Raw genomic sequence first — 25003 nt, 5'->3', positions numbered from 1 at the left:
AGTTTTCTCCAAAATAAAGAAAGTATCGGACATCGTTGCTTAAGGTCAAAATCATGACATATTGATATGGCTGATGCTACGAATGAATCCAATCTTTATACTACACTACACTGCCCTCCTCTCCTTCCATGCTGGCATCATAGCTACAGATTTAAATTCGAGCCTTTCAATTGGCCCAGCATTCATAAACTGGAAAATCGATCTAACTTCTAAAGCAATGCAGTATACGATATAGCTTTAACATGCAAAACATATCCAATTGACAGTTGGAAAAGCCCAATGAACGCAAGGAAACTGAAACAACAGCTGACTTGTTTTTTTTTTCCAAAAATCTTCGAAGAAAAAAATAGATGGCCTAAAAGCGCTTTGAATTTGTATAACAATTTATGATAGACACTTTTTTTTATTGAAATTAACCCAATTTGAGAAAACTGGATCAATAGGTGAAACTTTATTTCACTGAAAAATCTGATAATTAATTTCCATTTTCGAAATTAGAAGTCGATCATGTTTTTCGTGACCTTTACATTTTTGCTGATCGATAGAGGAGTTTGCCTTCTGTTAACAATGGAAATGCACTGAACTTAAAAAGAAATTACAAGTCAAACCACAAAAAATCAAAAATAAGCGCAAAAAAAATCAGCAAGACCTATATAAGAGAACTCACTACTTTCATTACTCTGATAAATTCTTTCATTAAAAATGCAACAAACAGGGTAAGAGATACGAGTCACACGCATTTAAATTTAGTATAGTAAAGCGCATTTAGTATAGATTGCTTAACCTAATGCAATGACCAACCTTAAAGGATGAGATAAACAAGTGGTCAGCGATACACTCATTGGTAGCCCATAATCCTTCGGGCATTTTATTTCAGAGAGCTGCGTAGATAAAACTTCATTAATTCCGCACTCAAAAGCATCGTGCAAATTATAGACGCTGAAAAAATTGTCACCTGATTTGTCAACAGGGACTACCAAAATAGAATTCGCTTCAGTATCAAGTAAGTCGCATTTACAAAAAGCGCAAAAATTTGTGGTTAATTTATAAGAGTAACGTATACACTGTTTCTGCTCGAGGTCACAATCGAGTGAAATTGTGAATACATAGACACTTCCATCTCTGCATTGCGTTAGCAGATAGCAATTCTCGCTGCCAATACGAAATATAACTTCAGTCCATATCAAACCGACTTGGCCAGAAAATTTTGGACAATAATCGAAAATATGCAGACTTTTCTTACGCCGCCTCTTGCTTTCAATTTGCCAGATATCAATATTACCCGATTGGTCGGAAAGGAGAACACAGAGGCCTTCTAATGGATGTTCCATAAAAGAAATGTGATTAATTTGATTTTCGAAATGACTATCCTTCCGTAAAACAAACGAAGGATCTGGAGCAGGGAGAGGAGGCATTTTATCTGAAATCTGTACAACATCAGATTCAGACAACTAAATAGACTAAGAGACAAAAAACTGGCCCTTTTTATTTCAATATGTACACGGTGGCCAAGCAGCGCTTCACACCACATGCGATAGTAAGCCACTCGGAAAATGACTGAAAAAATCAAAATTGTCGAAAAAACTAGATCGATCAAAATAAATCAAGCTAGTTTTGAAACAAAAATATGCCAGGACAAAAGAATGTGAAATTCGAATCTGAATAAAATTTACCAAGCAGTAACAAAGCCGAAAATACCTTAACAGAAACCCTTCAAGTCGAAAAAAATCAACACGAGGAAAATAAGCTGTTATAATTTGGGAAACCTATCAAGCCGAGAAAAAAAAGAAAAACAAAAAAGCGTGGCCATGAAAAACTTGAACTAGTATTTCTGTTAAGATTTTAGCAATTTTGTGAGCTTTAAAATTATATTTACCTTGAAGCTAATCACCATTAGGTCACTAAGTCGATATAATTGTTGTTGTTGTTCTGGATTTTCCGTGTCCATGGAGGAATCTCTTCCTATGAACCCCAATGTCTCCAGTAGTTTCTGCATGAGTGACAGTCACATGCGTACTGCCATATACAGGAACTGTGGTGATTGTATTTGTTTCTGAAGTAATCCCAAAAGAATTTGTTATTGCGATTTCTAAGTCCGAGTGGATTGTAGAAGTCTACACATGGGGGTAGATAGTTGGCAACTCGTTATGTTCTGAAGCAGAACTCAGTTCGTGCTTTTTACATTCTTACTTTAGGGACTTCGAACTTCTCCACTAATGATCGACAACTGCTGGAAGAGTTCAAAAGTTTGATGTCGGTTGCAGATGTTTGATATATTTTTGAAAGTTCTAATAGATCAAGAATTTGGAAAAATAGAGATAGAGGGAACATGTTGACTTTTTCTAGCAGCGATTGGTATTTCGTCGAATAGTCATGTAGCACCCATTTTGGCACGCGTTTTTGAATGTTTCTAGCTTATGAAGTGATGTTTTAGTGAGATGGATACATGGCGATACTTAGCTGATGATGGGCAGAATCATTGATTTGAAGAGAAAGTTTTCCATGAGGAATGGTATTTGCTGAGGTGTTCCGCTTGACAAAATGTAGTATTTTAATAAATTTTTTGAGATTTTCATCTATGTGGCTACTCCAAGGTCTTTCATGACTGCGGCGGGTTCCATATCTTCATTTTGTTGAAGCCTATCTATTTCTCCAGCCTTTTTAGATCAAGGTAAATTTCAAGTTTGAGTCAGTTTTTGTGATGAATTTTAGGTCATCAGCGAATAACAGCGTAAGAACTTCGGAATGACTCTGGTAGGTCAATGATCAAAAAGCAAAAGAGAAGTGGACCAATGACCGAGCTTTGAGGTACACCACTTGATATATTGAGCTTGGTTGATTGCATATTCCCTAGCCGCACAAAGTGCTTACTGTTCTCCAGGTAGTTAAGCAGTAAGTCGAGAAAGCATCCACCTACACCTATTTTTCTCAATTTGAAGATTAACTCAGTGTGTGGAACTTTGTCAAAAACTTTCGCAAAGTCGGTGTAGAAAGCAATTATGTCAGTACTCGGTTTGTCGTCAAGGGATTCATGAATATACCGAAGATATAATTAGTAAGTTTGTTTGTACAGACTTGTTTTTGATAAAGCCATGTTGAGGAATAGTTACAAAGTTCTCAAAGCGGGCATAGAGAGGTACATTCATACATTTTTCTAAGACCTTGCATGAGAAAATCAATAAGGTAACAGATCTATAATTTCAACGAGATGTTTCTCATCTTTTTTTAGGCGACCCGGCTCCGACTTTCCATTCATCTGGAATTGCTCTGTTTCGTTTAATGGCCTTGAAGATGATATGAAGCGCATTGCTCATTGGTTCTGATAGTTTCTGGAAGAAGATTGGTAGAATAGTATCTGGACCTCGCGATTTTGTTATGTCCGTCTCTTCGAGGATCGATCTTATAAGTTTCTTGGAGGTAGCAAAATTATTTAAAGTTGGCGCGCCATCAGGGTTACCAGTAGTGCAATCAAATTGTGAATTTGGATGCGAGAAGACGGATTGGAAAGAATAACTAAAGAGCTCAGCTTTGTCTTGCATATTGTTTGCTGTCTTTTCTAGCCGAAATTCATCGGAATATTTGCCGTTTTATTCATTGATTCAAAATGTTTAAATAAAAAATTTGTAATCCGATTTGAGAACAGAATGTTTTGATAGTCAGTTTTGTCGCGTTCAGCGTCTTCAAGGACAATCTTTTATAGCTCTAGAACCTTTTGCTTCCTGTAGGATGTTGGTTTTATAGAGTACAGCATCCGCTGAGTTTTCAGACGTTTCATATTTAAGTCGAAATCATTTGGGCAGAATCAAGTTTTAAGCGAAAAACAAAGAAAAATATATGAATTCAAGAAATTACAAACAGCAAATGAATCAAACACTAAAAGCAACTACAATGTGAAAAGCGTACAGCAAAAAATAACATCTAAACGATGTGGCAACTAAGACGCCAAAACATAGCAGACAAATAAAAAGCCGACATTTTTTGAAACTGAATATTTCCCGTTTGAAAAAAAAAACAGGTCCTGTCAGTTTCGAACCCACCATTGCTGTCCCAGGCGTATTCGTTACCTCCAGGCCAGGTGTGCCGGAGACACAACGAAATTAGATCTCAACATGAACTGAACCTAAATAAACCACTTCTAACTTTGACCATTCTGTGAACAAAGATATTTACGGGGAAAAAGTCTAGTACCCGATTACAATACCCAATCTTATCGCAAGGGTAAAAATGCTAAATTTATAGTACACTTCTTCGTGAAATCCAATTACTAATTTCGAATTTGCCTCGGCTGTTAGTGACACCTTATCCGCTGCTATAAGTAGTTATTTAAAAAATAGATTCAACAAAAATGCTGGAGTATAGATGAACGATACTATTTTAATGAAACTGAAGTACGTTTTTGCTTTGGAGATTACATAGATAGCACGAAAGAGCCAATACTTAATTCTCGTAGTATTGGAATCAACCTCCGCTGACAGGAGGAATGAAAACAAGCTCAGATGCCTGTGTCAACTCAAGAGGTTCATCTAGATTTTCAATGTAACGCAAATCCACTGCCAACATGCATTTTCCTTTCAACGGCAGCAAGAAAGGATGCTGTTGGTAAATAATTTCTGCAAGTTGCCGCCCGTTGACAGCTGTATTTGCAGGTAAAGTTACCTGAACTTTTTCCAAATCATTCGCTAAGGTTTTAGCAGAAGAAAAAAGTAGAAGATTCAAGTCCATGGTTTTACATATGAATCTAAATTTGTCAAATATCTTATTACGCTTGTTTTTATCCATGCGTTTTTCCGAGATGATGATACAGTAAAAAGAACACTTTATTAGCAGTGTGAAATAAATTTCAAGAGGCAAGTGGTGTAAGTCAGCTTCACATTTTACTTCTATTTTTACATATTTTCAAATTACACATAATTATACAATAGCAACACATAAGTATTAACAAGACAATGAAGAAAACTCAAATCAGTTGAAGTCTTTCCATGACAGTTTAGCATAGGTTTTCAGTATAAATTTCCTTAAATAGAGATAAATAAAGTGATTCTTAAACCTTACATTTTTTTTGAAGACAGTACGTCATCTGAGGATATATTTTGATGAAATTTGTACCAAATTTTTGCTGATCAATTGAAAAAAAAACTTCCAGGTATTTACTGTTATATCTTTCAACTAAGTAATATTTTCTATTGTTCTTGGGTTTTCTTTGAGTTGACAATTTTCATATTTGCTTTTTTCATCTTTGATGGCAAACCAATTTCGAGTCAAGAAACATTCAAATTGACATCATATTATGTTTTAAGTTGAAGTCGGATGATGAGTCATAATTTGCGCGATTGCAACAGCTTTTAAAGCCCAGATTACTTGATTTTCGAGTGATACGGTTAGATTTCTTGAAAATCCGCTTCAAAGAATGACTGCATGTAACATTCGCCCAAATACTACACAGTGACGGAGCGTAGAAAAAGTACCTATTGACGACTGGCCGGCGTCAGTTACCTAAATTCACCGTATCGACCTAGCCAGTTGATTTTCTGGTCTGTCTAGGGCTAAGTAAGAAGTTACCATGTTAAGGCCATCGGCCAAACGACTTTTAATCAGCTTCCGTTTACATGCGAATACAACCACATAGCTGGGTCTCGGATCCACAGTCTACATAATTTCTTTTAAAAACACGGCTCGAATATCCTATTTTACTATGTTTTGGTGACAGTTTTATATTAATTCATTGGAGATGGATTGAACCTTTCCTCTTTCTAGCTACTCATATTCTAAAATATCAAATAATACCGGTGTTAATTCAAAGGTTTATGGCATCAGAGTAGCTAAAAAGTCAGTTTATCACAGTCCATCACCATATATTGTCTCTGGGGGGTCGAGCCTCCGATTCCGTGCTTTCTCTGTGATAACGTCGTTATTACTCCCAATTGTTGTGATAAACTTCCACATCACTAGATTAGTAGTCCAACTGTTGTTGGTTAAACACGGGCTAAACTTAGCCTAATTGTTGTGATAAACTTATTAAATAGTTTCATACGTGAATGAATATGAGTTCCGAAGATGATGATGGCTCAGTGGAACCAACAATAGTTGGACTCCTAATCTAGTGATGTGGAATTGAACCTTGACTCGAAACCCTATTATTCCGCTATCCCTATTATAAGAAGTTGAAAAGAAACTGGTGCCCGAAATCGCCCAATCTGTGTTTAACGCAATAGTCCTAGCAGCCATCTATCTGCTTGCTGTTGAAACTTACCAATTGCCCCCATACATAATTAGCATTAAAATGCGGACAGATGCTTACCCCATGTTGCGGGGCCGACGAGGAACGAAGCCTGAACCCGCAACAGCGATCCCTACAAAAGCGATCCCTACGTGGCCTTGCGGGACACACACCGCTCCCATCGTCGCTGACTAGTATTCCATACTCTGTATCGATTGCAAACTTTGGCATCATCGAAAATGTGCTAAAATGTCAGTACGGGAGATACTGAAATGGACCCATCGACAATGGCAATGCGGATGCCTTATCAGAAAACTAGGAGACGAGGAAGAAGAACAATCGAGTAAGCTGAAGGAGGCCATGGATCTATGCCAGTCGGTCATATTTGGAAGTTTGACCTTGAGAAAAGCAAGAGCACTTATTTTTGGAGTGAAATTTAATTTTTCAAAAATTCGAGTGGAGCCTGTCATGCACGATTTTCTCGCGATAACTGAAAACCGAAAAAGAGAAATCAGAACAATCGAGTAACAATCGCGGGAAAGTTGCTAGATAAAACAGTGGGAAATTGCTATTCGCAATTTCTGTCACAATAAAACAAGAGTAGAGCTGTCCCATCTGAAACAGAGACAAGCGTATTCCCGAGAACTGGATTATCATTACTCGATTGGATTGTTATTTGAACTGGACTAGAGTGAACCTTCGGTGGAAAGGTGGACAGCTTGAGTGTCCCAATGGTTCACGAGAAACTATATTCTAGAGTTAAAACTTGTCCTTGTTGTTGAAACTGATAAACATTAAACTCATTTAGTTACATTATTTAATTCTCGAGTTGCTGACCGACTTGATTACTCCCAGTTCTTGAGCGTGCTACGATGTGAGTACTTAATTCAAATTTCTAGAGTGTGTTTTATGATTGTTATGTTGAGGTAAGGCGAGTTTTAGGTTGATCCATCTGAAATGGATCAAAGTTCCACTGTCTAATAAAAAGTAACTTAACGGATTGTTTCGACCCGGTTTTTAACGGCGTTCATGTATTTTGGGTATCTAGAGACCTAAGTATGGGGACGTTATTATTTCTAGAGTGGGGGGATATTTTGGTAGTAGCCTTTAAGCTGTAACGGGTCGTAGTCTCATGTCACAAGCGAACCGAATTGGCTCCGACTGATTTGAGGTGGAAAAACACAAGAGATAGTGTCCCTGACTCTTGAGCCAATGGTTATAGGGCCTATTTTTCTTGAGCCTCATGTGTGACTACAGTAGACGAATGTTACATAGTGTTTTTATGGCGCTCCTGGGTGTTTACGACATCAAGACTACGGAGTCGAACCCACTTGAGACGGCTTCGGGCTGCATGCCCATTCTAGAGTACCGGTGGTACGGTTCGACAGGAACGTGCAAACCTTCCGGTTGTACCGTGATAGCTTTTTAAGAAAACTCGAGAAAACTTCCTGGTACGCTCTCCGAACGAGGCTTAGCTAACCGAGTAAAGGGGGGTAACTAGGGGGACAAAAAAAAAACAAAAAAAAAACGAGCAAAAAGACAAAAAGCAAAACAAAAACCATAAAACGAAAAAAGACAGTGACTTTGACACCAGATTAGTTGGATCAAACCTTTATATTAATTAAATAGTATACCCATACTGTTTTACAAGTTGGATCGTTTCGATCAACCTAGCAATTTAACCCAGTAACCTTAATAAAGTGCCCGAGTGTGGGGCGTTGTCAAGGGTTTTCAGATAGTTTGGAACTTAGCTGGACCAATAGGAGACTTCACTGGAAGAGGTGACCAGCCGAGTGGGAAAGTGGTTCAGGGACACTTGAGCTGAACCAATAGGAGACTTGACTGGAAGATGTGACCAGCCGAGTGGGAAAGTGGTTCAGGAGCACTTGAGCTGAACCAATAGGAGACTTGACTGGAAGAGGTGACCAGCCGAGTGGGAAAGTGGTTCAGGAGCACTTGAGCTGAACCAATAGGAGACTGGACTGGAAGAGGTGACCAGTCGAGTGAGAAAGTAGCAAAGAAGGATTTGGCAGTTCTCGAGTTCTCAAGTTGGGCAGAACGGGTATCGTTAAAATCCACATTACATTATAGGAGATAAGTGTAAAATTGGATAAGCGAAATCCCCTGGTTTTGAGGAACATTTTTACTGAAGCAGGCCTGGAGACAGGTCTACGGTTTTCTCTTGAGAGGTTAAGCACCCGGCGCTTAAGGTAATTTTTAGGCTTAAGAAGGGGACTAAAAAGGGGGGGAGGTTAGAAGGGGGGCTGGTTAGGTTAGAGGTTGGCGGTTGCAAATTGTAAAAAAGGGAGAAATTAGAGTAACTAATTAATCGACATCGTTGATTTAGTTACATTAGTCATTAACACGCGTTGGTAATAATAGGTGGACATCGAAATTTAAACTCGAGTTAAGGAAGGTACCCTGGTCGGATTGGTAGGGGGGAACGGACATAGACAATTCTGGTGATACCCAATAAGATTATTAGTTGGGGGGAGGAAAACGCGTGGCAATTATGTACCAGACATTTTTTTTTCGACAAAAAGTAGACATTGGTCACCTTTGAATTTTAGGTGGGTTCATCTCTCTGTTTTTATTACTTTTTCTAGCTTGGATTTTTTGTCGCATTTTGGTGAGGATTTGTGTTTAGTTTTTACACGAACAGGTGATCACAAGATACCTGCGCACAGGTTTTGGTTTCAAGTTGCTTGGAACACTGAAATAGAGGGAACTAAAAAAAGAAATAAGAAAAAGGGGGGTCAGCATTTGGCCTTTAAGAGAGGGTTTTTGGGAAAATTTTACTAGAGCTTGAGTGGTGGTACAAGGTACAGTGAATCAAAAAAAACCCCATTACGGAGAAGAAAGAGGTCCCACCGCTCAGACACTTGTCAACAGTCTTGGGACAGTGCCAAAGAAGTCTTGGGACAGAGCAGTCTGGGGACAGTCTTGGGCAGTGCAGTCCTGGGACAGTGGTCTTGGGACAGTGGTCTTGGGACAGTGGTCTTGGGACAGGGGTCTTGGGATAGTGGGCTTGGAACAGTGGTCTTGGGACACTAGCCTTGGGACAGTGGTCTTGGGACAGTGGTCTTGGGACAGTGGTCTTGGGACAGTGGTCTTGGGACAGTGGTCTTGGGACAGTCGTCTTGGGACAGTGGTCTTTGGACAGTGGTCTTGGGACAGGGGTCTTGGGACAGTGGTCTTGGGACAGTGGTCTTGGGACAGTAGTCTTGGGACACTAGCCTTGGGACACTAGCCTTGGGACAGTAGTCTGGGGACACTAGCCTTCGGACAGTAGTCTTGGGACAGTAGTCTTGGGACACTAGCCTTGGGACAGTAGTCTTGGGACAGTGGTCTTGGGACACTAGCCTTGGGACACTAGCCTTGGGACAGTAGTCTTGGGACAGTATCCTTGGGACACTAGCCTTGGGACAGTCGTCTTGGGACAGTAGTCTTGGGACACTAGCCTTGGGACAATAGTCTTGGAACAGTGGTCTTGGGACACTAGCCTTGGGACAATGGTCTTGGGACAGTGGTCCTGGGATAGTACTCTCAGGACAATGGTCTTGGGGTACTGACGGAAAGTACTGGGACAGTACCGAACAGTCTTGGGACAGTAGAAAGAAGCCTGGGACGGTACAAAGAAGAGTAGGGACGGTAATTGGAAGACTTGGGACGGTATAAAAATTGAAGTAAAATTACAATAAGTGTTTTGAGACAGAATTGAAACAGAACAATACTAGTCGGAACCCGGCACGTTTGAGAACACAAATAAAGAAAGTTTCTCGCAAGGTTTGTATCACGTTGTATATTTCCTTTAAAAAAAAATTTTTTTTCCATAATAGATTTTATTCTTAGAATAGAATTGTGTATATAATAATATTGTAAATAAGAGCAAATGTAAATAGAAATAATGAGACGGAGTAGGGTACCGGTGCTCGAAAAAAGGTCAAGTGGATCAAACACGAAATATAACTCGTCGCTGCGCGGAACGACATCAATGGGCCCAAGCAAAACAAAAGATAACTTTTCAGTTAGCATGGTCAGCACGAGGAGTAGTACCGAGAACAAGACGCGAGAAGGTGCTAAAGACAAACAGGTGGAGCCCACAATTGAATTCGATCCAGAGACACCAGACCAGAGCGTAGAGGAAGTGGAGAAGAAGACAACGGAATCCACACCGATGGCCCATATGGAAGATCAAAATCCAAAAACCGTGGAGTTTTTGCCGATAGACGCGTTGGAAGACACAACAGGCATTACCCGAGAAACGGTGAAAGACGACTCTCAAGTAAAGAAGACATCTTTTACAGAAAACAGAAAAGTTGGCGATGATGGTCGGAATGAAATCGAAAGACAACACGGCCGAAGAATCACAGACTGGAAGAGCACGAACATTTGGGATAGTGAGCACGAAGGCGACAGAAGCCGACCTAAAGGAAGAACAAGCCAGAACAGAAGAGGCAGCCGAAAACAAGACAACGACTGATCATGAAACAGCTGCTCTTGAGCTTGGCGACCTGATGACAAAACTAAATCAGATCGACAAAAAACTAAATTGTAGTGAGGAAGATAGAGACTTAATAAGGAAAGAGTTAAAATACAACAAACACGAGTATCTGGATAGTTATTTTAACCTGGCTAAGGCGACAGAAGAGAGACTCCAGCAGATGTCGGACAAGGTAGATGCCACCAATGAAGAACGAGATAAGAACATCAAAAAAGATATGCAACAGTTGAAAAACCGATATGATGATGTCAACAGCCAATTAGGTAGCCTGGCAAAGAGAATGGATATAATGAACAGGAATCAGGCCTAAAGTTCGTGTGCAATACAGGCGAAATTGGATGCAATCTTGAGAAATTCTGCCTCACAAGAAAGACCGGCAGCGGATCGCACGCAAGGCACCAGAGTTGACTTTGTGGAACCACAAAGGAACAAACGGCAATCGACACCGTTGCCTTTAACCCGGGATGCGGTAAGCATAGCACCAACGGCTGCTAAAACAACCACGAAAAATGGAACATCAAACACAATGAGTAGCCCGGGGGACTCAACAGCTAACAGCAACGCAGGTCCGGATGACGTGGGCAAGCACTTGGGAGATGATGAACAGGACTCTAGAGGACTTCGCCACGAGGAAGACTGACTCGAGCGATAGGAGAGACGGAAAATCAAGAAAGACTTTCAAGAAGCCAAAAGAATTCAAAGACGACTCCGATGGATGTATTGACACTTGGGTGGAAGTGATGAGATTACACCTAGAGCAAGATAACTTAAATGATGAAAGACAAGCATGCACAGCCATACTCAGCAACTTGGAAGGCACGGCATTAAAATGCGTGGTTGCAAAGAAAGAAGAAGAACGCGATACCGCGGACAAGATCTTCGAGATATTGCTGAATCGATTCGGGTCAGGCATGAAGGGTCACCAAGCGATGATGCGATTTGAAAAGAGAAGGCAGAGGGACGACGAGTCAATTGATCGGTTCCTAGATGACCTTGAGAGCTTGAGAAGAAGGAGTGACCCAGAGGAGTCGACAAACAGAAGAAACTTTAGCATTGCCTCGAAGTTCATTGATGGGGTAAAAAGTGATGACTTAAGAACAATGTTAGCAACATACTACACATTGTCGAAAGACAGCGCACCAACCCCAGAAGAAATGAGACAGAAATCAAGGGAATACATGCTGATGAAGCCCAAGAAATACTCATACTCAGAAAACAGGAACACGCAAGGGGGAAGCCAACCACAGAGGTCGTCATGGTACAAGCCTAGAGATGATATGGACAAGCGCAGATCATGCGCGAACTGCGGGTCGGCGGATCACCACGTGGCTGACTGCACAACATACAAACAAGGCATGAAGAGCCTAGGATACGCACCGGATGAGGAGGACATGAGCCAGATGGAGGAACACGAGTACTATAGTGGCTTAATCAAGATAGGCGCGAGATGCTTCTTCTGTAACCAGGAAGGGCACTTCAGAATGGATTGTCCCTTGTTCTGGGAAGCGGTCAAGGACCAGAGTCACTCCCAAACATAAGTTAGCATTAGCAGCGGTGCAGAATCAGCGGAATAGACAAAACGAGTTTGAATCTAGGAACGTAGGAGCACCAAGCACGGAATTGCCGACGAAAACAGTGAAAGCTGTAACACATGTTAATGGTGCGATAGAGTCCGCGGCCGGGAACTCTCTAGAGATAAATTATGAGAAAGCGGCGACGGAAGCAATTGCCAAAGTGAAACAGGATCTGGCTGCGAAAGAAATCGAGCAACGACTAAAGCTGGAGATCGAAAGACAGAATTTCAACGAAGCATTAACTGGATCAAACCCAATACCAGAGGCTGTACCGGGCTCAACAAAGACCGGGAATTGTAACACTGTAAAAATGGTGACGGGAAAGCCATTCGGCATATCGAAAATCGGGGCTAGAATAATGTCGATAATCACAGTGGGCGGCCACGAGGTAACCAGAAACTTGAGCGAACCGAGCGACCAGACAATAATGCACATTGACGTGTACGCAGATTACTTGAGTTGTATAAGCCCACATACGACTTCTAGAGCGTTGAGAGCACTACTCACGAGAGGGGGCAGCAAGTCGGTACGTGTTGATAACAGGTATACTGAAGCTTATGGTCCACACGAGGTGATGCTAAATATAGATGGAATCAACATCTATACCAAGACAATGATAACACGAAGACCTAATTGGGCAAATCTACGTAGGGAAAGAAGAGTTGAAAGTGAGATCGATTGGACACTGCGCTATGCTTGAAGAAGATGCGATGCACATCGGGAACAAGGCAGATGTGACAGGGCACGTGCTAGACATAAGTGGCAAAAAGACTCAGTTACGTGGGTTACTTGATACGGGAGCAGTCTTGAGCGTCATACCAATCGAAACTTGGGAACGGATGGGCTTTGACAAAGGTGATTTGATAGACTCGAGAATACGGCTGTCAGCTGTAAACAAAGAAGCCCTTCGGGTGCTGGGCAGGACGCCGATAATAGCCCTCAATTTGGGGGAACGTAACCTGTGGATGAGCTTTATCTAGATGAATCTGACCAATTCATTTTGGGCAGAGACTTCATCAGGAATTTCGACGTAACGATTGATCTAAATAACGCAATGTTCAGGATACGGAACCCGGATAGGAGGTACGCAATCAAACCGGTAAATTTAATAATGGCAAATGAAAACAAAGCACCGGTATTCTTGAGTAGGAGGGTGAGGCTAAAGGCGAATGAAGCGGCAATCGTAGGCTTGAGGATGAAAAATTACAATGAACTAAGTGACAACAAGCAAGTGTGTATAGTTCCGAATCCTAATAGTCAAAGTGCTGCTGTTTTAGGAAGATCCTTCTCGATAACGAAGAGCGGCCTCTGCGTCAGTGTCTTGTTGAATACCCTTGATATACCGATCACGATACAGAGAGGGAGGAAACTGGGATATGCTTTACCGGTTAAAACCCGATATGAAACGATCGAGAACTCAAAACAAAATGAAGTTGTTGATTGTCCCAATCATAGGGACAAAATTTGTATCTTGAGACGATTGCAGAAAATAAAAGATTCTTCAGGTCTTATTAAATCACTTAAGTCAGAAACGGACGATGGGCTGTCGAGCTGTTCGAACTTTCCAGAGCGACCCACACTAGATGGAATGCAAACTGATAAACCGGTTCTGCCGGAGATTGAACATTTGAGAGGCAAACTGAAAGATGAACAGCTCGAAGCCATCAAGGACGTACTAGAGCGGAACCAGGAAGTTTTTTCGAGGCATAAGGCGGATATCGGGTGTTGTAATTTTGTTGAGCATGAAATAGAACTTGAGGAAAACGCGGTACCACACAGGGAGGGGGCGAGGCGCATGACCCCACACAAATCGGACGCGTGTAGAAAAGAAATCGAGACGTTACTAGAGTATGACATGATAGAACCATCCAAGTCACCGTGGGCGTGTGGAGTAGTGATGGCCAAAAAGAAAGGCGACCAGTTGAGGTTTTGTTGTGACTTTCGATACCTGAACTCCGTCACGGTGAAGGATGCCTATCCCATACCTAGGATTGATGAGAGCCTCTCGAAGTTAGGTGATGCAAAATTTTTTACGACTCTTGATTTAGGCTCGGCCTTTTGGCAGGTACCACTAAGGAAGCAGGACAGGGACAAAACAGGGTTTGCCTGCGAGTTGGGTCTGTTTCAATGGAAACGGATGCCTTTTGGACTTTGCAATGCCACAGCCACGTTTCAGCGGTTGATGGCACACGCAGAATAGGCGTGACGAAGAAGTATGGCAATCTGTTAATGTGCTACGTTGATGACGTGGTAATAGCGACGCCCACATTGGAAGACCACATTGAGAGACTTGACGAAGTGTTCGCATGCATGAAAAGGTCGGAGCTAAAGTGTAAACCATCAAAGTGCGAGATACTCAAGGACTCAATAAAATACTTGGACAGGATGGTAGACAAGCACGGCATCAGACCTGATCCGGACGCCGTAGAAGCAGTCCTAACCTGGAAATCACCGAAGACAGAACACCAGTTGATGAGCTTCCTGGGTTTCGCTAACTGTTATAGAGAGTTCATCAAAGGCTATGCGGACAAGGTATATCCGATGCAACAATTAATGAGACACAAGGGCAAGAAGTTCACGTGGAACAACGCAGCGGAAGAGTCATTCCAGAGAATAAAGAAAGAGCTATGTGAGGCACCAGTACTGGGTATGCCGACTGAGAAAAGGATGTACGTGCTGGACACTGATGCGTCGGTAGTCGCGATTTCTGGGATTCTCCATCAAGAACCAGAATGGAATGGGAAGACAGTCTTGAGACCAATAGCGTACGGGAGTAAAGTCCTGAGTGACACGGAAATGAAGTACGGAGCACCGAAAGCAGAGATGTTCGCGGTGGTTACCTTTGTCGAGAAATACAGGGCATACCTGGGCAGTGAGCCATTCAAGTTGCGAGGCGACAACCGAGCACTGAGCTGGCTGAAAACGTACTCAATGGACCAAAGTTACATTGGGAGGTGGATAGTTCGCCTGGACGGAAACAACATGATAATTGAGCATAGAACACGAGATAAACATCAGAATGCCGACAGCTTGAGTAAGAAGATGGAGTTCTATGAGAGACAAGAGCAAAGAGAGGCAGACAGACCTGAAATCAAAGATGGCTTCTCCTTCATGGACAAGGAAACGTACGACAGCCTTCCACTCACGAGATGGCTGGACAAATCAGGCAAACCGATAGAAGATCATGTTGAATTACCTAAAGAACCTCCAGAAAAGACCATCTTGAAGAAGAGCAAAAGGATTCCGATAGAGATAATACTCAAGTCGAAGATCGTGAAGTAGACGCTCAAGGCAAAAGGCTATGATCTTAACCAAGTTGAAGCAGGAACTGCACAGATAGATGATGACTTAATGAGGTTGCTCGAGAAACTATCAGATGATAAGCCCGTGATCCAAGAGAAGGGTCAAGAGGAACCGGAAGTCACTATACTTCGGAGAAAAGAAACAGTGAACGATACTGACTCCTCAAGAGGAAGCGTCACTGACAGCAAAGATGTCGTGCGGTCACTAGTTGACAAGATCCCCGAAAACATTCTGGAGCAGACCAAGGCTAGGAAAAAGAAAGTGACGTTCAAAGAAGATACTGGACACCTGGGACTAGGTCAAGAGTCCGGGGAGTGTTCCATGTTCACGGAAGAAGAAACCGGAGAAGGAAAATTGACCGGGGAGCGTGAAGGATGGGATGAAGACTCGGATGAGAGCAGCGAAAACCAAGACAGTCTGTGCATGATATTGGCGGAAGAGAAGACAAGACACCACGACAGGGAGTTACAGACGGATCCATCTTCAGGAACGTACAATCTGGACATACAGGAGATACGAGGTGGTGAAGAACTTGAGAAAATTGCGGTTTCAAGGAAGCCATTCAGGGAACTATCTTGCAACTCAAATGTCAGAACGAATCTGGTGCCAGAAGATGATATGAAAATCGTGAAAAGGATGATATGCGTGAAGCTGAGCGATGACATCCACAACCCTGGTGAGATGAATGGATAGATCATGGCGCTAAAGGAGCATGTCAAGGCGAGATACAGGCTGTCAGACCTAATAAGAGCCCAAAAGAATGACAAAATGACAAGTAACCTCTCCAAATGGATCCAATCGGGGGTCAAGGAGAAGGGGGAAATCGAGGAAGACAGCTACAAGATCTTGAGCCAATTCTACAAAGAAAAGAAAGACTTACTCTACCACACAGCTGATGGGGTGGTAGCATGCAAGAGGAAAGATGGGGAGAAGATATTACACAAACACAACCTCATCATACTACCACAATTGTATCAAACGGAGGTGCTTTTCAGATCGCACGACCAGATGGGGCACCAGGGGATAGATAAAGTACAACAAAGGATACTTCACAGGTTTGATTGGCCAGGAATGAGAAAAGCTTGCGAGAGATGGATGAATGCCTGCCTGGCATGCCTCCAGGTAAAAGACCCAAGGAAGATGAAGTTTCCCCTCAAGTCCGTCGAGAGCTCAGAGTTCAATGAAGTGGTGCAGATAGACCATCAAAAAATCTGCATGACGGAGTCGGGATATAACCAGATACTGGTTATAATATATCACTTCACAAAGTTGGCGGAAGCGGTTCCGTGCCAGACAGCCTCGGCCGAGGAGACATGTGATCATCTGATAACGCATTGGATATCGCGGTATGGTTGTCCAATGACTTTCCAGTCGGACAACGGCAAAGCTTTTGTGGGGGACTTGACAAAAGAATTGATGAGGAGATCGCACATTGCTCAAGCACACTCGACAACCTACCATCCACAGACCAACGGGTTGGTAGAGAGACAGAACAGGACACTGGTCAACATGTTAAGGGTGTACTGCTCAAGATACATGACGGACTGGGATAAATACCTGCCACAGGTAGTAGGGGCCTACAACAGTACACAGCACTCAACGACGGGCATCAGTCCCTTCATGATGTTGACGGGCAGGGAGAGAGCAATGCCTCTGACATTCTTTTACCCGGAATACGAAGGGAAAAGGACGTCGCCTCAGGCATACGTGAAAGAAGCGATCAAAAGACAACAGGAGTTAAACGAGCTATGCAGGAGGAACACGGCGCAAGCGCAAATGAGGCAACGCAGAAAATATGACGAAAAAATATTACAAGCAAAGCCATATGAAGTGGGCCAATACGTGTGGGTCTTCCAAAATGTCATACCGCCCAAGGGAACAAAGAAACTACTCAAGAAGTGGAGGGGACCATTCATGATAACGGAAGTTCATCAACAAGGACGGTTCTATCGCTTGAGTACTGGGCGAGCGCACATTATGAAAATCTGAAGCCTCACGTCCCGTCCCCGGAGGATTGGTGCATACCGAAGGACATGGAGGGTCTTGAGTACCTGGTGGTAGAGCCAGCGTGTGAAGTGAAAGAAAAAGGCATCAGAGAGAAGAATGATGATAATGAGAACTTGAGTTTGGACGACAATGAAAAGATAGAAGTGGAGTCTGAAGCAGGATCATTTGTAGAAGAAGACTGGAACGACCCGGAGCAAGATGAGGTGCCGAAGTGGATGGAGCCAGATCGACCAATACCACCGGGAACCAGGACTGGCAATCGTAAACGGACCGGCATGAGGTACAACAGGTACGGGGATGACTTCTTGATCGATAAGATACAGCCAGACAAATTGGGCGAGGAACTACTGAGTGCAGGCGAACTGGAAGCCGAAGAGGAATGGCAGGTCATTGACGATGGTGGACACTATCCGCAGGAAGACTACTCGACGCCAGAATTGGAGACGGATCTCGAACAGAGTGAGATAGAGAGGAGGGAGAACACGAACTTGAGGATACTAGAGTGGATGCGCGATGTCAAAGACGAGAGCCGCGAAGGACAAAGCATTCAACAAGTCGACGTATCATCGGCAAATTATATGAAGGCAGAGGACCCTCTTTTCGGATGGACGGCAACAGACAGGCCACTGGACATTCCTCCGGACAATTCAGACCCGACACCATCGACGGGGACGTCGATAAATATTTTTGTCCGGGGAGTGGGGGTAGGACTTACCCACACCGAAAATTTGATGATAAAGAAGCTCAAGGAAGTGAGAGAAACAAGCGAATTAGAACTGGAAGAAGAAGAGTCAGAGCCTACCATAGGTCGGAATTTCAAAACGAAATTTGAAATACCCAATGAGTACTCGGAAAACATCATGATAACGGATAGCGACTTCATCCTGTCAAACAGGACTAGCGCGATCTGCATCACGGCGAACATGAATTTCAAATCAAGATTGGAAGCTGACTTCAAAGAGAGTACCAGAACGTGGAGTTTCTGGTCAGACAGAGACCAGGACTGGGAGGGATGGCAGCGCTTCCACCATCAGTAGCACAAGTCCCGGGCAAATATCTGTGCTTCCTAGTGACGAGGGTCAATGACAGGAACACAATTAATCCCGAACACGTGATGTTGGCACTAACAAGACTACAAGACTTCATGATTGAAAGAGGAATAACGGAGGTCTCAATGCCGGTGTATGACCCAAACAGGGGCAAACTGAGCTCAAGGGAATTGTACGCTATCCTACATGTAGTCTTCGCGGAAACTGAGATAATGGTGTATCTGCACAAGAAATACTACTTGAGCATCGCCTGAGTTGGGGACACGGGGGTCTCGAGTTGGGCGTGAGGAAGGAGTCTTGAGTTAGGTACTGGGGTGCGGCACAGGTAAAGGGATCTTAAGACGCGATTGGCATGACAATTGAATTTTAGAAGATTTAGCGGTGCTAAAACATAAAATGAATCTGCATGCTTTTAAGGAAATTCCAATTGAATTGTTTTAAGTGAAATGAGAATGATACGATTTTAACCATACTGGTAAAAGGGGGGTTTCTAGGTTAGGAACATGACATGTTAAGTCTTAATATGGTTTCTGTTTTCAGATCAAGTTTGAAAAACAAAGTTGAAAATCCAACTATACTCAAGCGAGAGACAGAAAGAGAAATCTTGATTGAACTCGCGATAATCGACACCTACAGCAAGTATTTGCAAGGGAACATTTCTAGAGAATTCTTGAGTTGGGTAGTACTTGAGTCGGCAAGGTAATTCTTGAGCTGGTTAATACTTGAGTCGGTAAGGTAATTCTTGAGCTGGTTAATACATACTTGAATACATCCCGAAGTCACAGACCCTGAAGAAGCCTACTCTCGATGAGCTGTACAGACGCCTGAGGGACCTGGATTATACCCAAATAGACGAGAGAATGGCGGTAATGCTGAATGCCATCCTCCAGTTGGAAGACCAGAGTGAATGCAGGGAGTCTGCGACGGAGGCTGTCTTGATGATCGGCTACACCACCGGGGGAATATCAAATCAGGAACAGACCAGATGGTTGTCTTGAAATGTGGATGGAGGAGTAAGGGGCTTTGACTTGGCAAGAAATGCTGGCCTGAGTAACAACACCGATTATGGCGCAGGAGAATTCCCACTACCAACTAGGCCATCAGCAAGATCTACAGGCCAGAGCTCGAGTAAGGTGCCATTGATGACGCGAGCACAACAGACGACTGAGGCATATCCGGATGTTGGTGTTCTAAAGAAAGAGCTCGAGAAGACGCAGAAGGAAAGGAACAAGGCGAACCTCGATCGGGATCAGGCAAAGCTGGATCGGGAGAAGGTTCAGCTGGAAAAGGACCAGGCGGTCAACGAACGAGATCAGACTCTGAGGTTGCTTGAGATGCTAAAGGCTGAACATCAGCAGGAACTAAGGGTGCGGGAGAATGCCGCGAATTGTGAACAACTGAAGTCGGAGTTGGAGAGAATAGAACAACGACAACGTGAACTTGATGCACAGAAGGGAGCCAGGCCAAAGGAGCGAGTGGTTACCAGCTCGAGGCCAGAGTCACGCATGGAAGTGGATGAAGCCCCCAGGGCAAGAGAACGGTTCAACCTTGACCGCGAGGCCCGAGAACACATGAGTGAATGGTTGGAAGTCTGGATACCGAATGAAGCAACGTCCTCCTTGCGTAGCTTAGAGACGCAACCCATACGCCCACTGATGGATGTGGTACTGCCGGGATATACCCCAACCTCGACCTCGAGTGACAGTCAGGTGAGCGGCGGCTCATCGCGTCTGAAGGAGCTGGGCGAGAAATTGCGGCAGAGAAGTCGTGAAAGTTCGGCAAGACCGGAGCTTCCCCCAACTTGGAGGGAACAGCCGGTCAGGAGCGTCGTGATCTCGAGTTATAAGAAAAACACAGAGAAGAGGTACCACAGGCCCAATCGGCTGGATTGGAATGCGGAACAGAAAGCCAGGAGGGACTGCTTTCATGTTGCAGCCTGGGTGGAATATCTTGCGCCACCCCGTGTGCCAGAAGGCGCGGTCCACCTAATCATAGGGGACAGCCTGGTGCGGGTGTTGACCCGGATCCAATCGCACTGGCAGACAGGAATCTTGAGTTTCGCTGGAGCTGCCACGCCACAGATGTTGGCAACGCTTGAGATGCTAGGGATGACTAAAGTGTACACGGTGACCCTGATGATCGGGACGAATGACGTATCAAGGGGAGAAGCGAGGAAAATAACGAGGCTGCACGACAAGATGAGCTGCCTTCTTGAGGAGCTGAGGATCCAGATGGACCCCATCCTGTTGACAGTATGTACTGTCCCTTATAACATGAAGTTCGATCAGCACGCCTTGGAAATGAACGAGAAGGTGCGGAGCCTAAACAGGGTGATCCGAGAAATCCACCGGAAGAGTGTGCTCCCCGTCGGACTGTTGGACGTGGCGGAGCACATGGAGCAAGCGGGATTCCCTGAGGACACCTCCAATGATGGAATCCACTTCGATAGACCGAGGGGAGCAGAGTGGCTGAATGACGTCTTTCAAGGACACATAAATACGCTAGAGGCGGATCTGCTAGAGACGGCCCAATTCGCATTAGGGCCACCTCCGAACCCACCATTCCTTGCCTCGAGGGCCTTGTCTGGTCGCTTGGGACCGAGGGTCGACACTAGAGACAGCTCGAGGAGCAACCAGGCCAGATTGCCGAGTGCCACGCCAATGGAGTCTGAGGAGGTGACGTCATCAACGCCTCCAGGCTCGGCAATATCCTCAGTGGTAGTGGCAGAGAGCAAGCGGGAAAAGAGGCCTATGGAGACCGCTCGCTTGAGATATCCAGAGAAGGTGAAAGGACTGGACCTAGAGGGTTTGGAATGCAGGCGAGAATTGGCGGAGACTCTGGGTATTGAACGAGTGTCGCACGAAGACTTGAACAGACATCATTGCGTGGACTGGTTGAAAGCTCATGAGGCGCACTTCTCGAGAGCAAAACTGATGGAGACCGCGGACCTGACCGGAATTCCCATTTAAGCGATCATGGGACCCATCAACTATAGACCTCTCAAGCTGCTGGGGAGTCCTGGACTCATAGCAGAACCCCCCAAACACCGAACGAGCATCGCCAGGATCAGGTTGGCGACCCCGGCACAGTTGAGGGTGGTGGACAAGCTGCTGAATCCGGGGGGAATGGAATTGCCACATGCCGCTTACGAAGGCTCGAAATTGGCGGAAGATCCCAGGTACGGGAAGCCCTGTGGGAGCACCCAGCAGGCCAAGACCTTGGCAGTTTACGATAGAGCAGATCCAGCTGCTGCGAGGGTAGTCATTGTGGCGGGATCAGACTTCGAAGGAACGTCTCCTAAGCTGTTCTGGCCGGAGACTCTGATATACTCTTTGCCAGGAGCCGAACTAAAACAGATGTTAACTCTAGTGGTGGCAATAAAGTCGGAGATGCCCTGTGAGCCTGAGTTGCTATTGTTTGCAGGAATGAATGATCATCTGCACGCGACGGGACTTCTTGAGCAGCTGATGGGCAATGAACCGACATCGAGGAAGATATGGGAAGCCATTCAGATGTTGTTTGCGGCGATGAATGAAGTGCAAGAGAATGTTGTCTCGAGATTTGGATCCAAGACGAAGGTGGTGTTCACCACATCCCCTGGATACGCGAATATGCCACCCGCCCTACAATTCGTGTATGCGGTCTTGATCCTAATAGCAGAGTGAAACGAATGGCGGATTCTAATGGCAGCCCCCAATCGGGAATTGGAGCCATCGAACCTGAGGCTCCACAAGTCAAAATTGGCAGCGGCATGGGCGGACATATCTCATGCATTGAGGGGCTTTTATGGATTGGCCGACATCCTGATCGTATTGGACGAGGTGCTTTTGCTAGAGATATCGAACTTTGCCAGGCAACTCAAGTTCAGCCCAGTCATCGGGGACGATCACCCGGCGATAAACCAATTGACGGCCAGCTTGTGGTTTCGGAGCATGGAGGTGAAGATCACAAATTCCACCGGCAAGTCTAGAGGTCCGAGCAACGAGAGAAAAAATGTGGCCGACACGGAGAAACAATTAGAGTCGATGAAATATCGTCTGACGCAAGAGAATGGCTGGTGGCCATTTTTGACACCAAGGCTGGAAAACGCCACGAATAAGACGAGGGAGGAAGCACCACCCCTCGTGAAACAAGTCTGGAGTTTTCTGGAGAAACAACTGGAGCTGGCCGAAGGAAGAGACATGACGGTGGCTAGATTTGTCTCGGCCGCCAATGAAGTGACGATTGGAGGGTTCTGGAGAAAGCACGCCAAGGGTGAGCTGTGGACTAGAAGGGATCATGAGATTCTTAAGTTCTTGAGTCCTTGCTGGGGGAAAGAATTCATGGCAGAAATGTTCGGCACCACAGCGACTATCTTTGGAGCCTTCGTGCAGGAGATACTGGGCATGCCCATCAGCCTGCTCTTGGCTTTATATCTGGTCTACCCCAGATACTTGTTCAACATGGGCCCAGCTTACATGTTTAGTCGAGGAGTAGAGACACTTCGGGTTGATGGGTATCTGGCACTAGTACTCTTGACCCATGGGGAATTGGTGTCGTTTCATCGATTGATGGAATATGGGGAGCCCCTGTCAATGGGAAAAGTCCACTCGAGTATCGAAACCTACTCCTACAATTGTGCCGCGGGGTTGAAGACGTTGTTAGTGCAATACCTCATGATGCAGAATCGGCACATGACGGGTGAAGATAAGAACCCAACATCGAGAGAAGAATGGAAGAAGATGAATGGAGGGATGCCTCTGTTGACGGACCTGTGCCTGGCAATGAGGTCGGACCCGATGGGGATAATCCGGGGTCTAGAGGAGGTGGTAACCTGCATTTACGGTCCAGCAGTGACGTACGCATTCCCAGATCCCCTGGTAACAACGTATCGTTACTCTGTGACGCACTTGAGTCTTATCAGCGTACTGGATGGCACGGCGCTCAATTGGTGTCAGCAGGAGGTGCTCAGGGCACAAATGAGCAATACGGTACTCTTTGGAAAAGTGAAAGATGCCGAGCTGATAGTGTACAACTTCAGGGGGCAGATGCAATGTAGAATGGGAGGCAAGCGAGAGGGCCCCATCGAAACATATTCTGGAACTTGAACCCGCTGACAGCAGACGGACGAGAGATCTTGAGGATTCCTGCTTGGAAGGAAAGCTTTGCACTGGTCAAGAGGGAGCTGGAGGCCATAATGGAGAAAGAAATCCTGCCAGCCGCCATGCCTGAGTTCCCGATAGTCAGGAGGATGACCTTGGGAATGAACAGTCCCTTGGTAGTTCCATCCATAATGGCGAGGATGACAACGGAGGAAATGCAGAAATACTTCACTGATGGCTGGAACCCACTGTTCGTCGGCTACACGGCGGCGGTCTACTTCCACACTAGCGAGGCGAAGTTAAATTCGTGGACGACGCAAGCAAAAAAGATGAGAGGCTCGCAGCCCCCCGGATATGAGGTGCGAAAGGTCTTGAGAGCTCTTGAGCAGGAGGGACTTGAGAACATGCTACCAATATGGGATGATGGCAGGATGATCATGATGGAGGGGCACGTTTCATTGGTGGACGACATGAAATTCGCAACAAGAAAGTATAGGGCGCCCTATGGCTTAGAACAGGTGGAAATGAGACAGGAGGGAAAAGAACTGGATGCTGCAGGTCAACTGCACATGGCCCTGACGGAGTACAAGAGATTGGATCCGGCGACACCATCACCACTGTCAGTGGATACACCTGGAGACAAGAGGAGTGGACCCGTGGAGGACCGGTTCAAAAGAATTCTCGAGAGAAGAAGAAATGAGTCAGAAGAAGAGAGTATGGATGAAACTCTCAGTGAAGCCGGTGAGGACATGGAAGTGGGGAATACGCCTGAACCAAGACCATCAGGGGAGGAGCTCACCACTCAAGAGCTGTTGAAAGACTTGAGCGAGGAGAATTGGGCAGATACTGCCACTCCACCTCTGACCCCGTCCCCCCGGAAGAATCTGGAATTGCCATTGGCAAGCGAGACCTCCAATATGGGGATGATACTCTTGAGCTCGGAGGAAAAGGAAAAGAATACTTTCGAAGGAAATAGGGACATGTTCCTGGGGTCTCTGAAGGACGATGCTTGGCAGGAGTTCTTGAAGGAATTCAATCAAGAAGTGGGCAGCGAGACGATGCTGGACAAATTCAAGGAGGAACTGTGGGAGACAGTTGTGAAGTTTGGAGAACCGCTTCTGATAGGAACGGGCCTGGATGAGAAGGCGAGAAAAGAGCTGCTGAACAAGCTGATAGAGCTGAGGAATTCACGATCGAAGACAAGAGAAGAAAAATGTGAAGACAGCTCTACTCTGAAACAAAAAACTGTAGATAAGATAGTTGATGAT

The 25003-nt window shown here is 44.8% G+C and overlaps 1 protein-coding gene across 1 annotated transcript in view; it reads left to right on the top strand.

Annotated features, from left to right (window-relative positions):
- Positions 1 to 5999: 5999 nt before the first annotated feature.
- The window catches only part of LOC134853382 (uncharacterized), a 540493-nt gene continuing 521489 nt past the window's right edge, over positions 6000 to 25003 (top strand). The window contains exon 1 of the mRNA XM_063869375.1: positions 6000 to 6023. The gene's annotated coding sequence lies outside the window, so the exon portion shown is untranslated. The remainder of the gene's footprint in view (positions 6024 to 25003) is intronic.

Source organism: Symsagittifera roscoffensis, chromosome 1 (genome assembly GCF_963678635.1).
Source record: "Symsagittifera roscoffensis chromosome 1, txSymRosc1.1, whole genome shotgun sequence".
Lineage (NCBI taxonomy): Eukaryota > Metazoa > Xenacoelomorpha > Acoela > Convolutidae > Symsagittifera > Symsagittifera roscoffensis.
The sequence above is the reverse complement of the archived record's forward strand: the minus strand, read 5'-3'. Positions and strand labels throughout refer to the sequence as shown.